Raw genomic sequence first — 12,678 nt, forward strand, 5'->3', positions numbered from 1 at the left:
TATGGCCCACCAGGCTGTAGTTGTTTCCATTTTATCATGGCAACCTGCTGACATATCTAAAGCAAACTAGGGGGGATGTCAGCTATTGGGACGTGACAATTAACAGGCAAAATATTATATTTAGAGCACTTCAGATTTTTTCCCTGCTGAAATATCTCTCTGGGATCTCTGCTTTTTCTGGATTTAGATATCACCACCAAGGGGCGGTCATTAGGAATTATTGACTTTGCTCTGTCACATAGAAGATGCTTGTATTTATCTGCTGCTTCCTTCAGGTCTCAGATGTGTCCATGTTAGCTCCAGCTTTGGCTGCCTCATTATTTCAGGAAATTTAATTCAAATGCAACTGAATTTGTATTAGTCCACTCAATGCTCCTGCAGTGAGGTTTCAACTGTAGGGATTTTGGTACATAATGTGTACTCTGAGATTTTTCTCAGGGAAAAGAGCTTGCATATTACAAAGATCAGCTATCTGTGGGCATGCTTCTTTGCTCTTTCACTAAATATGTTACAAATAGAGGCTGAAAGATCCTTGCTTAGCATGAAAGCCTTGAAGCTGCTGAAAAAAATACCTCAGTTTGTCTTTGAGAACATTGCCTCTGTGTATTCAAATTGTGGATTCATCTCTCTCCTTGTAACGGACCATACTCCTATGTTCATCCTTATTACAAGACTAGGATACATTTTGTACAAAGTATGCCTTGTGAGGTATCATTTGAAAACTCAGTCTGCTGAACATTATTGTCCTGGTAAAAGAGGTGTATCAAAGTTGTCTGTAAAGTTATAAGATTCTTTGTATAACATTGCTGTAACATTCTCCAAAATTAGAAACGCAGGCCCAGACTAGTTCTCAGAGACCAAAAGACACACTGATGCTCCAGCCAGGTATCAGCATCATCAAATGGACTATCATGACCTATCACCTGGCTAAGCAGCCATTCTTTGGCAGGAAGAAAGGTGTGAGCAAAAACTTTACATATTGGCAAAGGGGTTCTGCGTAAACAGACTGGCTGTTGCCTGAAACCCAGCTGGAAATATACCCTCCTCCCCTCTCTGAGGATTAAGAATGAGAAACAGAGAGCCCCCCAAATCACCTCTCTCCCCTTATCTGTACTCACGGCAGTAACAACGTTTGAAAGACAAAGGAAGCATCATTAAACTGGAGAAGGGGTCCTATTAGTTTGTGTTTTACCTTTTATTTCTTTGCAACCAATTTTGACGTTTATGCCTCATACTTGAAATCACTTAAATCTATCTTTCTGTAGTTAATACATTTGTTTTATTGTTTTATCTAAACAAGTGTGTTTGGATTGAAGTGTATGGGAACCTCTACTGGGACAAAGGGTCTGTGCCTGTCACTTTCTATTGATGATATTGATGGACTTATGAGCTTGTATTGTCCAGAAGGAGAGATTTGGGCAGCGCAAAATGCACATTTCTGGGGAAGGTCTGGGACTGGGAATTTGGTGGTATCACCATTTGCTGATATCATGAGTGACTGGCCAGAGCATTCATGTAACTCAACTGGGAGTGATTTTGCATGCTGGAGGCTAGGTGAGCAGGACCAGGAGTGATTGTTCTCACAGCAAAGCAGTGTAAAAGGCACCCCAGACTGCAGAACTGAAGGGACACAGCTATTCATCAGTCCAGATTGTACTTTGGGGAATGTCACACCCCACCCCACCTATCTCTGGTGATGCTGAGCTTCAGAAATCTGCTGGTCTTTTGGCCGACAGGCAATGGGAATTAAAGCAGCTTTGAGTAATGCCAGGAGATTATAAGGCCCCAGGATTGGGGAAGTGGGAAGGTGGTTTAAAGCCACCTTGACATCTCAGTCTCCTGAGCTGGCCCAAACACTCCTTGGCTGCAGCTCAGGTGCTAAGCCAACATTTTGAATAGCCTTAACATCTGCCAGAAGAAGTAGGCTTTAATGGTTGAGCTCCCTTCACTGTATGGCACAGAGGAAATGTCTTATGCCAAATTCCAAATCTCTACTAAAGCAGTGTCTGATTTTCACCATTAGCTTCTCTCTCCAATCCTCTTCCCCTTTTCCCTCATCTTCCATTGCCCTTGTGAACTTCATCTCCCCAGCTATTTTCCCTTCTTCCTCCTCTCCTTTCTTTTCTACCTGGAGGCTTGCTCCTTTTGGGAAGTGGAATCTAGTTACCACTGCCTAGTCTTTCCAGACCAATTAAGCCTAGATATTGTTTCAGTATGTAGGCTTTCCAAGCATGTAGCTGTCCTTGTTCATACTCCGTCAAGACTGGCTTTGCTTTTAGCTGACTGTACTCCAGATGAGGCACACCAAAGCTGAATTGAAGCTATTTCTCATCCTTTCTAATAACAATCCTAAGAATCATATTTGAAGCCTCAAAATGCAAAGGGAGTTTTGCCAGAATGAGGACTGCAGCTTGTTAGTTGCTATGGTGTACACCACCTGCATCAGCATTAATCAGCATATTTTCTGTTCTAAGCATTTTCCTCAGAGTACCTTGGACAATCTGAACCCACCAAGTGTTTCTGAAAAGATGCATATAGCAAATAATGCAAGAGTCCTGTGGCATCTTATAGACTAACAGACATATTGGAGCATGAGCTTTCGTGGTGAATACCCGCTTCGTCAAGATGCATCCGACCAAGTGGGTATTCACCCACGAAAGCTCATGTCCCAATACGTCTGTTAGTCTGTAAGGTGCCACAGGACTCTTTGCTGCTTTTACAGATCCAGAATAATACGGCTTAGACTAATATCAGAATAATACTGCTACTTAGCAAAATAATGTATTTCCTCCCCAAAATAGTTTAAATTTAATCTGCCATTGTGCTGCTTCCAATGGCATCATGGTGAAATCCATCTGCTATTTTTCAGGGCCTTCACTGGTTTTAAGCCAAACAAGTTTGTCTACTTCCTCTTGCACATACAATAATATATTAAATAATTCAGAGCCCTAGGATCTCCCACTATTCATTTCTCTCTGCTCTTCAGAGCAGCCATGTAATATAACTCAGATTCCTATCTCTTAACTAATTTTTAATCCATGACAGGCCTGTGCCCCAGTCCCTGTGATTAATTTATTTTCCTTTATATTCTCAGCAACTTTATTTAAAGCTTTTTTTGGCAACCAAGTAGCTTGTATTTGTTTGGTCGCTGCTGTCTAGTCCTTATCATCAATATATTCAAATTATTCTAATAGTATTAAGCAAGTCAGAGCTCTCCCCTTTAGAGGTATGCTACTATAGAGGTCTATATTTGTATTACCATTAAAACAATCAGTTTTACTATTGTACCTTTCATGCAGCCACCCTTGGGTTTGAGGTCAACAATCAGTGGTGGGGGCAGTAATGGGATAGTCTGGCAAAGTCACTGGCCTGTGACAACCATGGAAACGCATGAATTGGGGAGAGGAAGCTCCATATTCAGGGGCTTGCATAGAAGACCCCTAGGACTTACACAGAAGTCAGATTTTTTTACCTTAAAATCATGAAGTCTACAGTCACTCGTTAGAGTATTTGAACCTTGTTTATACCAAATCCAGGTCCAATCTCAACTAGGCCATCTCTTGCTCCCGCTGGTCTTTCTTCCATTGACCAGTTTCCTGAGACGCAGGTGAAAAAACTCAACAATCTGGATTTCACAGTATCTTCATTCACCCTGCTTCCTGCCCCACTTCTAAGCATCATATTACTGACTTTCCAGCTCGCAGCAAGGGTCTGCTAGTTGAAGTGTTTATTTCACACCCATGGCACTGGCTTCATTATTTCCCACTTATGGTCAGAATCCTCCTAGAAACACCAGCTAAATCCTGGGGAGTTATTGCTGTGGCGTGTCTCAGGTTGCTGAGATACTTCAATCTACATTAACCCTTTGAACACCAGTTTGTTCTGAGGTAACTAGCAGCTGGAAATAGGAGTGGATGGTCAGTCATCTAGAACTAACTTGTCCAGGCCTAGGTGGGGGACCAGGGAGAGGAAGCCAGACCTTTACTATCTCATTACTTCAAGGAACCATTCCAACCCCTTCATCCTGATATGCCCTGTACTCACCGACCAGTCCAGGGTTACTAACCAGTAGTGGGGACAGGCTTCATAGGACTGGCAGGCTGGAGGGTGGGCTGGGGTTGTGTGTTGAGTGAGAACTGGCAGAGTAGCTGGGAGCACACATTTGGACAGCTGCCAGGTAGGTAGCTTTGTTGGGAAATGAAGCAGGGATCTCTGGGGGACGGGTGTGAGGCATGAGGCTGAGCAGTCAGGCTTATGGCTGTCAGGATTACAAGCACACATGAGGGGCGAGTAGGAACAGACATTTAATGTGAAAACAAAAGTTCAGAAGTTCCAAGTTGGCTGCGCAATCCTGAGATTGTATCATGAGTTTTGGGCTGCCTTTTGCTTTCCAACCTCCCTCACTCATCCCCCGTCTGGGTGACAATTAAACTATATCCACACTACAGCTTACATTGGTATAAGTTACGTTCCTCGGGGAGTGAATAAACCACCCCCTGAGCGATGTAAGTGCCACCGATGTAAGCACCAATGTGGACAGGGCTGTGTCGGTGGGAGAACTTCTCCCACTGCCATAGCTACCACCCCTCACAGGGGCTGGAGTCATTAAGTTGACAGGAGAGCTCTCTCCCCTCAGCTTAGAGCATGTGCACTAGCAGCGCTGCAGCCATAAAGCTCTGTAATGTAGCCTAGTACTGCCAGCTCTCCCAAATGTATAAAAATGATATCGGCCTCATTGCAGGAGCTCTCATTGGCTGCCTTATAGGGCAGAGCTTGCACCTTCTCCCTAAAATTATAATTAACTAATTACACCCCCCCCACCTAGAAATAATTATGGAGCTCCCCCCACATACCTTTGCCCATTCCTCCAGCCCAGCAATTAATTATGCAACCCCACTGCTGCCCACCCCCTACGTAAGCAATTAATAATACATCTCCCAGCACAGCAATTAATTGTACATACACACCACCACAGCCCCACCTCTGCACCTACTACAGTCCTAGGGGATCCTCCCTGCCCTCTCCCCCTTCCCAGCACTGGTGTTAAGGGGCGGGGAGGGGGAAGGAGCAGAACACAGACTGACCCATTGTTCCTCCCTCCAGTCCCCTGAGAATGATATCAGCTGCACCCTCTCCCCTCCCTGAAAACTCCTCTCAGTCAGTCGGGCTAGAAAGAGCCCTGTTGTGCCTCCTGCAGGAGCCCAGCCCCTAGGGCGGGAGAGGGGTACGTGGGGAAAGCAACTGGGGTGGCTCCAGCAGGAGCTAAAAGTTTATTCACTGCAGTGAGTTGGCAACACTGCTTTATCTCCCTGACCCCTTGATGGTCCAGCAGGGGTCACCAAGGGCTCTTACCCTGCAGATTGGGAAAGCGGGGTGTGTGTGTGTGTGAGAGAGAGAGAGACATTTGTCCTTTCCTCTCCCCTCCTGCCTCCAAACCAATAACAGGAGAGCTCTCCTCCTGAGTCCCCCTACTCCCTCAGCCACAGCCTAGGAAATGATGCGCCATTGTGATGCCAGCTAGCTGGTTTGTAGGCACTGTTAGTCCTATTCTCCTGCCTGAATTGACTCCAGAGTATCACAGAAATGAAGCCAAGCGCCAATGCCTGTAGGCATCGAAGCAACCTGTTCTCCCACCTGTCCCACACAGATTTGTTGCTACAGCAACTTCCTGCAGCACTCTGAGCTAAAACAGAGAATAACAAGAAAAGCACAAGACGACGCAGAACCCAGGGGCAATAGAAACCATCTGTGCTAAGAGGGCTCTCTCTAAGGGTTTGAGTGCCAAGCACAGGGTGTTGTAAGTGTAGCAGCTGAGTGACAAGAGGCTCCAAGCTGAGGAGGGAGTGGGAGACAAAGGCAGCTGTTAAAGAAAGGACTGGAGGGGATGGGGGACATGGAGAAAGGGAGAGAGACAGGACAAAAGGAGATGAGAGAAGGCAGAGTGGAGTGGGGCTGAATTATGAAGGGGAGACCAAGCGGCTTGAATATTATGTAGCAATGGAGATGGATCTAGTAATAGGATTCAAGGAGCAGAGAAGGGGTTGGGAGAAGGAAGATCATTGTATTTGCAACAGCTGAGTGGACTGGAGGAGCGAGGGTAGCAGGAGGCCAGAGCGGGTTGAGAGGGCAGCAATAGAGGGGAGAGGCAATAAGACATGGGCCAGCAATTTGATCATGGGGACAGAAAGGGCAGATTTTATGTTAGCTTCTAAAGGCTTCAATGCTTTGTATCCCCATTGCACTAGGCAGCGTACAGACACATAGGGCTAGATGTACAAAGGTACTTTGGTGTTGCAAGGCACCCTGCTGCCCAAGTGCATACTCAGTCCTGAGTTAGGTGCCCAGGATCTTCATACAACGCATGGGTTGTAGATGAGTGCCTAAGGAAGGGATCCTCAGAAGCCAGCAAGCCGAGCAAGGAGCTGCCTCAGCTAGCCAGGAGTAAAATGCCGAGGAAAAGGGCAGGGCTAAGAACCCAGATTCTCAACGGTAGTTAGGCACCTCTCTCTCATTGATCTGGGCTGGACCTGGCTGACTGGCTGGAAGAAGGCCCCTCCCCCAGCTCAGGATTCTTAGCCATGAATCATCTCCCAAAGAGTTCCATGATTAAGCCCAGTCAGCCACATCCAAAATATTTAAATAAATAGTATTCTATTATTCTTTAACAGCATGACTAATTGTGATTATTTTTTTTAATTGCTTGGTAGCCCTACTTTGTACCCTTCCTAACAGGTCCTCCTCCCACCTTCCCTCCCTCTCCATGATAACCAGGATTGGCCAATCTCCATTTCACACCTTCTTCCCCCGACACTTCTGATTTTCTCCATAGTCTATGACCCCCTAGCCCCATAGCCCAGGGGTTGGGAGTTAAAGGCCAGAGGAACCAATCAAGAGATGCCCTAAACATAGAGAAAAGTCACTGCAAACCAAGAAGTTTCTCTGAAGATACTGACACTTCTCCCCTCCTTGGGGAACGGAGGTGGGAGGGCACTCCTGGAAGACTTCACTGTCCCTGCTAGCTTCTCTCATACTGTAATGGAAAGCTCAGCTCCCACAGACTATTTGACAGACAGAGGCTTCTGCATGGTCACCATACACCATCCTTGCCCAAGTGGCCCAGCATTCAGAGGTATAGTGGAATAAGCAGCAAAAAAACTGAATGAGCAGGGGAGCCAAGGATGAGAAGCTTTCCAACTTGGAGGACAGGGAGAATAGCAAAGCTGCAACCAGATGGGAAAGGCTGGTAGAAGGACAGGAAGTTCAGTTTTGAATGGATAATTTAAGGCTTAATTTCTTACCTATTGCCTCCTGTATAAGACTTATTAAATAATCTTTTTCTCCCTCTAATTTTTAATTAATGTACTGATCCCTGGGAAGTCACAGGTGAGGCCGTGTACTCTTCCTAGTACCCTCTTTGGTGAACTTCTTGAAGATGAAACTTTAATGCTGTGTGCTTGCTTTCAGATAAAATTTGCTGGCTTCCTTGCCTGCATTGCCATCTCATGCTTCACAATCTCAGCTTTCCTTTTTAAAAACTCTCTAATCCGTATGGCTAAGAAGAAACCTTCAAAAAACACAAATCCAATTCAGTGACATCTGCCCAAGAATCTGGAACAATTGCTCCAAGATTTTATGAACTGCCACACGTTAACTCAGATGCCTACTGGTGATAATTTTAATGACCTCCTGACTGGCCTCAATAGCTCAGTTCTAATCAGTCTCAGTTCAAACCATTGCTATCCAGAAAGGCAATCCCAAGAAGCATCAACTATGCAAGAAGTTTTGTTTTCTTCAGGCTCAGCAAAAACAGGGCTTCTTTCCTTCTGCTTACATACTCCAGTCTATTCGCTCTTTATATGAAAACATTTGTTCCTAAAATTAATGGGAAAATATACAGTATGTGTAATAGGTTTTTTTGTAAAACAGAAAAAACGTATTAAACCAGAGATAACTTTAGGGCAACACTCTGCAATTTCTCAAACTTGAAAAAGTTTGGTTATGACTCATAAGCCATGTGAAGTGCCTGCCGCTGCTCAGAGAGTGAGTTTGCTGTAATGTTTCTGGGAAATTTATGAGTTTTCATTTTGTTCTGTTTTTCTGCTATTTATGCCTGTGTGTTGGGTATATTCCATGACAATACTTCAGCTATTGGTCACGCATAAATATCAGTCTTAATGTCAGTCTATATCAAGCTGCTATGGAGAAGATTTAAACGTTTTCAGCTCTCAAAAAACAAACTGTCTTCTTCAGTGTTGACTGGTAATAATAATAACTGGAATATGGGAGACAGCATATACACACCTAAATCTAACAGTTTGGGAAACATGGACTGTAAGAAACATATTAGAAAAATATGGAGTTTCCAAATGTTAATTCATAATTAAACAGCTTTTTATATTCATCACTGATTCTATAACTGTATACTTTCCCATATCTCATACTGTTCTGCAGCAATTTTTCAAGGTCTTCCCATTCCCACAGATTCCTGCTACAATTCATTATTACAGCATTTCTTTTTATTTTACTTTTTTCTTTGAGAATTGCAGCATATACATGGTTTTATAATTGTTTTTACCATATATTTCTCATTCTAAACTTACAGGTTTCTATAATGGTCATTAAAAAGCACGTAGACAAAATATTGTATGGTATCTATAATAAATGCAAAGAAATCATTACAAACAAAACTTGGCTTAGCAAACTGTACATACATAAATAGGTTCCTTTTTATACTTGATATTCAATATTTTTTCACATAAAACCTTCCATGTTCTTATTTATTACATCCATTTTTTTTAAACCTTAAAAAAGTGCCTTTCAGATTTACAGCCTGTGCATCCAAAGAAAAGGTTAGAATGCCACACCCAAAACAAAAACCAAGGAAAAATAGTACATTGCCATACAAGCTTTTTAAAAAAATGTATGTTACAAAGTCTTTCAAATGTTCTTAGCACTGGTTCGTTTGAATACTGTTAGATACTGATAATATATTTAACAAAGATTGGCCAATAGCTCATTCAGAGCCGCACACAGGAAAGGTTCTATCGATAGTATAAAGTCCTTGGGCTATGAATAGCACAGGGCAGTGACCCAGATATAAAGTGGCCAGAAGATCCAGAATGTTGGATAGAAAGAAAATTCCCTCACTTATTTCATAGCCTTCTTCGTGCCAGAGATGTGAGTTTTGAAAGGATTACTCATGTAATGCATTACACATTTTGGTACGGATACATTATTAATTTAGTGCCAGCAGAATGATATGGGAACATTGGCTACAGTAGATAGATAAAGCTGCCACATTGAGTGCATTGACATTTGAAACAGGCCCGTCTCCTGACATGCTTCTCCAACTTTATAGCTTTTCCACTGCTTCATAAAGGAGGAGGTCCATTAGTATATCTTAACATGGGGTGGAAGGACCGGGCAAAATTATTCGACAGGGTACAGCTGTAGTCCTCCTCAGTCATTGGTACAAGGCAGGCAAGACCAATCAAGAGCAGCAGAAGAAGCTGAAGTGGTAGAGCAGCTCTGAGGACTCTCAGGAAGAAGGACGGGTGCTGCTGAGCTGTCAGTGTCTCAGAATGGGAGGAATCTGATCCACCTCTTATGGACCTGAGAAAAGAAATCAGTGCAGGATAAACAGAAGCCTTACCAAAATGGACACTGCTTTCTGGAATACAACAACTCTTCCTGGAGCATTAACTTTAAAATCAATACAAATCCTATAATTAACAATGCCAGAGGTGTTTTATAGTGAATATGCTATTACTCTGACACTGTCACTGTTTAGCACTGATGGGACTGGAAAACAAAACATCTGATCAATCATAAAAAGAATAGCACATGGGCAGCTCAAGTGCCATCATTCTTACTTAATTGTGTAAAAGATTTTCCATGTGAAAAAAAGAATGGATTGTACTCTCTAGACAAGACAAAATATACTATCATGTCAGCTGCTGATTTAGTCAATATCTCTGCACACAGTCTAGAAGGGAAACCTCATTGCTTAAAATGTCAACTGCATTTCCTTTTAGGAATTATCATGATGAGTCATGCAACTAGAGCAATAATATGCCAGTGTTGGATCAGAGGGATCTCAGTGTCCACAGAGTACAGCATAGCTTCATTTTGCACTGAATCAGAAGTTAAAGTTCCTGAACTTGGATGGACTTCTTACCCTTTCTTTGAAACTTATTTCCTTGCTGTCTTTCTATGAAAAACCTATTACTAGCATGGCAGTCACAGCCTACTCTCAGTATCTGTTGGGGAGGTAGGCCTTGAGGTCAACATTTTCTAACCTGTATGTCTGAAGGTAAGCCCTAAATCCATAGCAATTTTTTAATCGATGGGAGATGTGGGAGCTCAGTACCTCTGAAAAACAAAAATAAAGCTATCCATTTAGATGCCTAATTTAGGTACCCACATTTCAAAATTCTGACTGAAGTTTTTAGATTTCCCTGTAACATGGAAGTTGTTCTTTCTAGCACTGGATAGAGTTTGAATTTCATTTTGACACAAACCCAGAGTTGCTGGAACTGGAGGCGCTGCTGCACCTCCTTACTTGACGTGGTTTTCGTCATATACAGGATTTACAGTTTGGTTTAATGGTTCTCAGCAGCCCCACCCCCCATAAAAACTGTTCCAGCACCTCTGCACAGACCTTCCCATTTTGTCCTCTTGACCTAACCTGTCAGAAAACTATTACATGGGTGACCTACTGAAAGGCTTCTTACAAGTTAGATGGGTTGATAAAGCCTGAAGGTTAAAAAACCCCAAACTGAATGATTTAGAAAGATGAATTATGTGGCACGGAAAGGTACTGTGTTTGGCAAGTACTAAAACGCACAAGAATTTAATGGTTCTCAAGCTATCTCCTAATATTGCAGCTTACTTCAATCTTGCTTCATTTCTTTTTATTATTAAGTGTGTATCTGATATGGAAGTCTCAAAGCCATTTGATTACAGTTCAGGAACACCACACTGGTGTACTGAGACTAAGGAGGTAGAAAGATGTATGTAAACAGCAGAAAGGAAGATGAGAAGCCATTTTCAGAATTACCTTTGTCTTGATGCAATTTTGGTTACATAGCCATGAAATTATGCCCTCCCCTGTACCTTCTGGATCACTGAAGAAACTAGTTCTCAATTATAATATCTTACTGGAGGACATCATTTGTTGTTACTAGCTCACTTATCTACAGATGTCTTCCCATGCTGAAGACTTCAAATGAAGCCAGGCAGCTTTTGGTTATGTTTAGTTGACTAATGGAGAGCTGACTATTCGAGTCCACTAAATGATTAACTTACTGGGATGATTAGGTCAAGAGGTCAAGATCAAAACAAAGATTACACGTTGCTTAAATCCACAGCATTGGAGCCAGAATGGAAAGCTGCTTATTCTTGCATCATGTAAGATCGTATATTATATAGAACGCAATGAAGGACATGGCACATTTAACAGCATCAGAGCATTCCATATTAAAGTTCAATTAGACCAGGCCTTCCACTGTATAAGAATGCCAACACAGAGAATTAGTGGGCTGAGGTAGGAACAAAAGGAACATGGAGTGCTTAATTACCTTCCAAGCATTTCGCTGCAGAGTCTACCTACTTACGTGGCTTTTTGCATAAATACTATTGCCTACAGCTCATCAACAGATGCCACATTTTGCAGAGTGTCCACTCGTCATTGGAGTTAATGATCATGATGTGAAAAGAGGAGTCTTTTTTTAATATTTATCCAGTGACCTGAAAGTTTTTCTGGGGCTACCAAAAGGGTGTCTCAGGGAATTTCCAAGAAACAGATGAAAGGAGTGGGCTTGTTCATCAACTAGTAATTTTCCTCTCGTCCCAAGTCTATGGCAGCAGAAATGCACCACCAATTTTGTTTCTGTATTTCTTGAAAAACATAAAAACATTCAAAGTAAAAGGTGGTGGGAAGTGTATGGAGGCTCTCGATGATGAGCCTAGTTAATTCTCTGAAGAATTAATGCTGTTATGGAAAAGTGCTCTGAAATATAGTAGTAGTAGAGCAGGGCTAATACTGTATGGGAATGATCCAAGAAGTGAATAATGAAAACATTTGCCTCTGTAAGAAACTTCTTTGAAGGGTCTTTTTTAAAAAGTTCAAGCGCTATATTCCTTTGGCGACATAACTGCTGTTTATCACATTTTCTGTTTATCACATGGACACATTAATAGTGAAGGAAAACTGGATACGCAGCTCAAAGTGTTTAATGCGGGTGGAAAGGGGTGATTAAATGGTAACATCTGCAACCAAAGACCTGCTGTGCTATTGAAATAAATGGAAAACTTCCTATCAATTTCAGTGGGTGGGGACAGGGCCCAAATGCTATACAGTATATTACTTTTGGGGGAAAGTGTTGTTCATTTCTCTTGCCCATTGATTCCCTGCCTTCTCTTTCAGACTGCTTTGCCATTTGTCACACTGACAGCTGCTCAGTTTGGACTGAAGTCAGACTACTTCACAATTGTTCTTTACTCCCTTAAATAGATTCTAGTGACTAGATATTGTGGAAGGCACAGCTGCAAATCTGACCAAATGCATGTTTCCTAATGTCAAACCAAGTCATCTATGCAAGAATTCTGATGACTTGACCTTAGGCTACATAAAGCAGTCCAATTCCTCACCTATGGAGTTTGCAAAGTCTGGAGAAC

General features: G+C 42.5%; 1 protein-coding gene across 1 annotated transcript in view; it reads right to left on the bottom strand.

Annotated features, from left to right (window-relative positions):
* Positions 1-8,494: 8,494 nt before the first annotated feature.
* SYNE1 (spectrin repeat containing nuclear envelope protein 1) overlaps positions 8,495-12,678 on the bottom strand; it is a 402,501-nt gene continuing 398,317 nt past the window's right edge. Inside the window, exon 144 of the mRNA XM_030556596.1 lies at positions 8,495-9,612. The gene's annotated coding sequence lies outside the window, so the exon portion shown is untranslated. The remainder of the gene's footprint in view (positions 9,613-12,678) is intronic.

Source organism: Gopherus evgoodei, chromosome 3, assembly GCF_007399415.2.
Source record: "Gopherus evgoodei ecotype Sinaloan lineage chromosome 3, rGopEvg1_v1.p, whole genome shotgun sequence".
Classification (NCBI taxonomy): domain Eukaryota; kingdom Metazoa; phylum Chordata; order Testudines; family Testudinidae; genus Gopherus; species Gopherus evgoodei.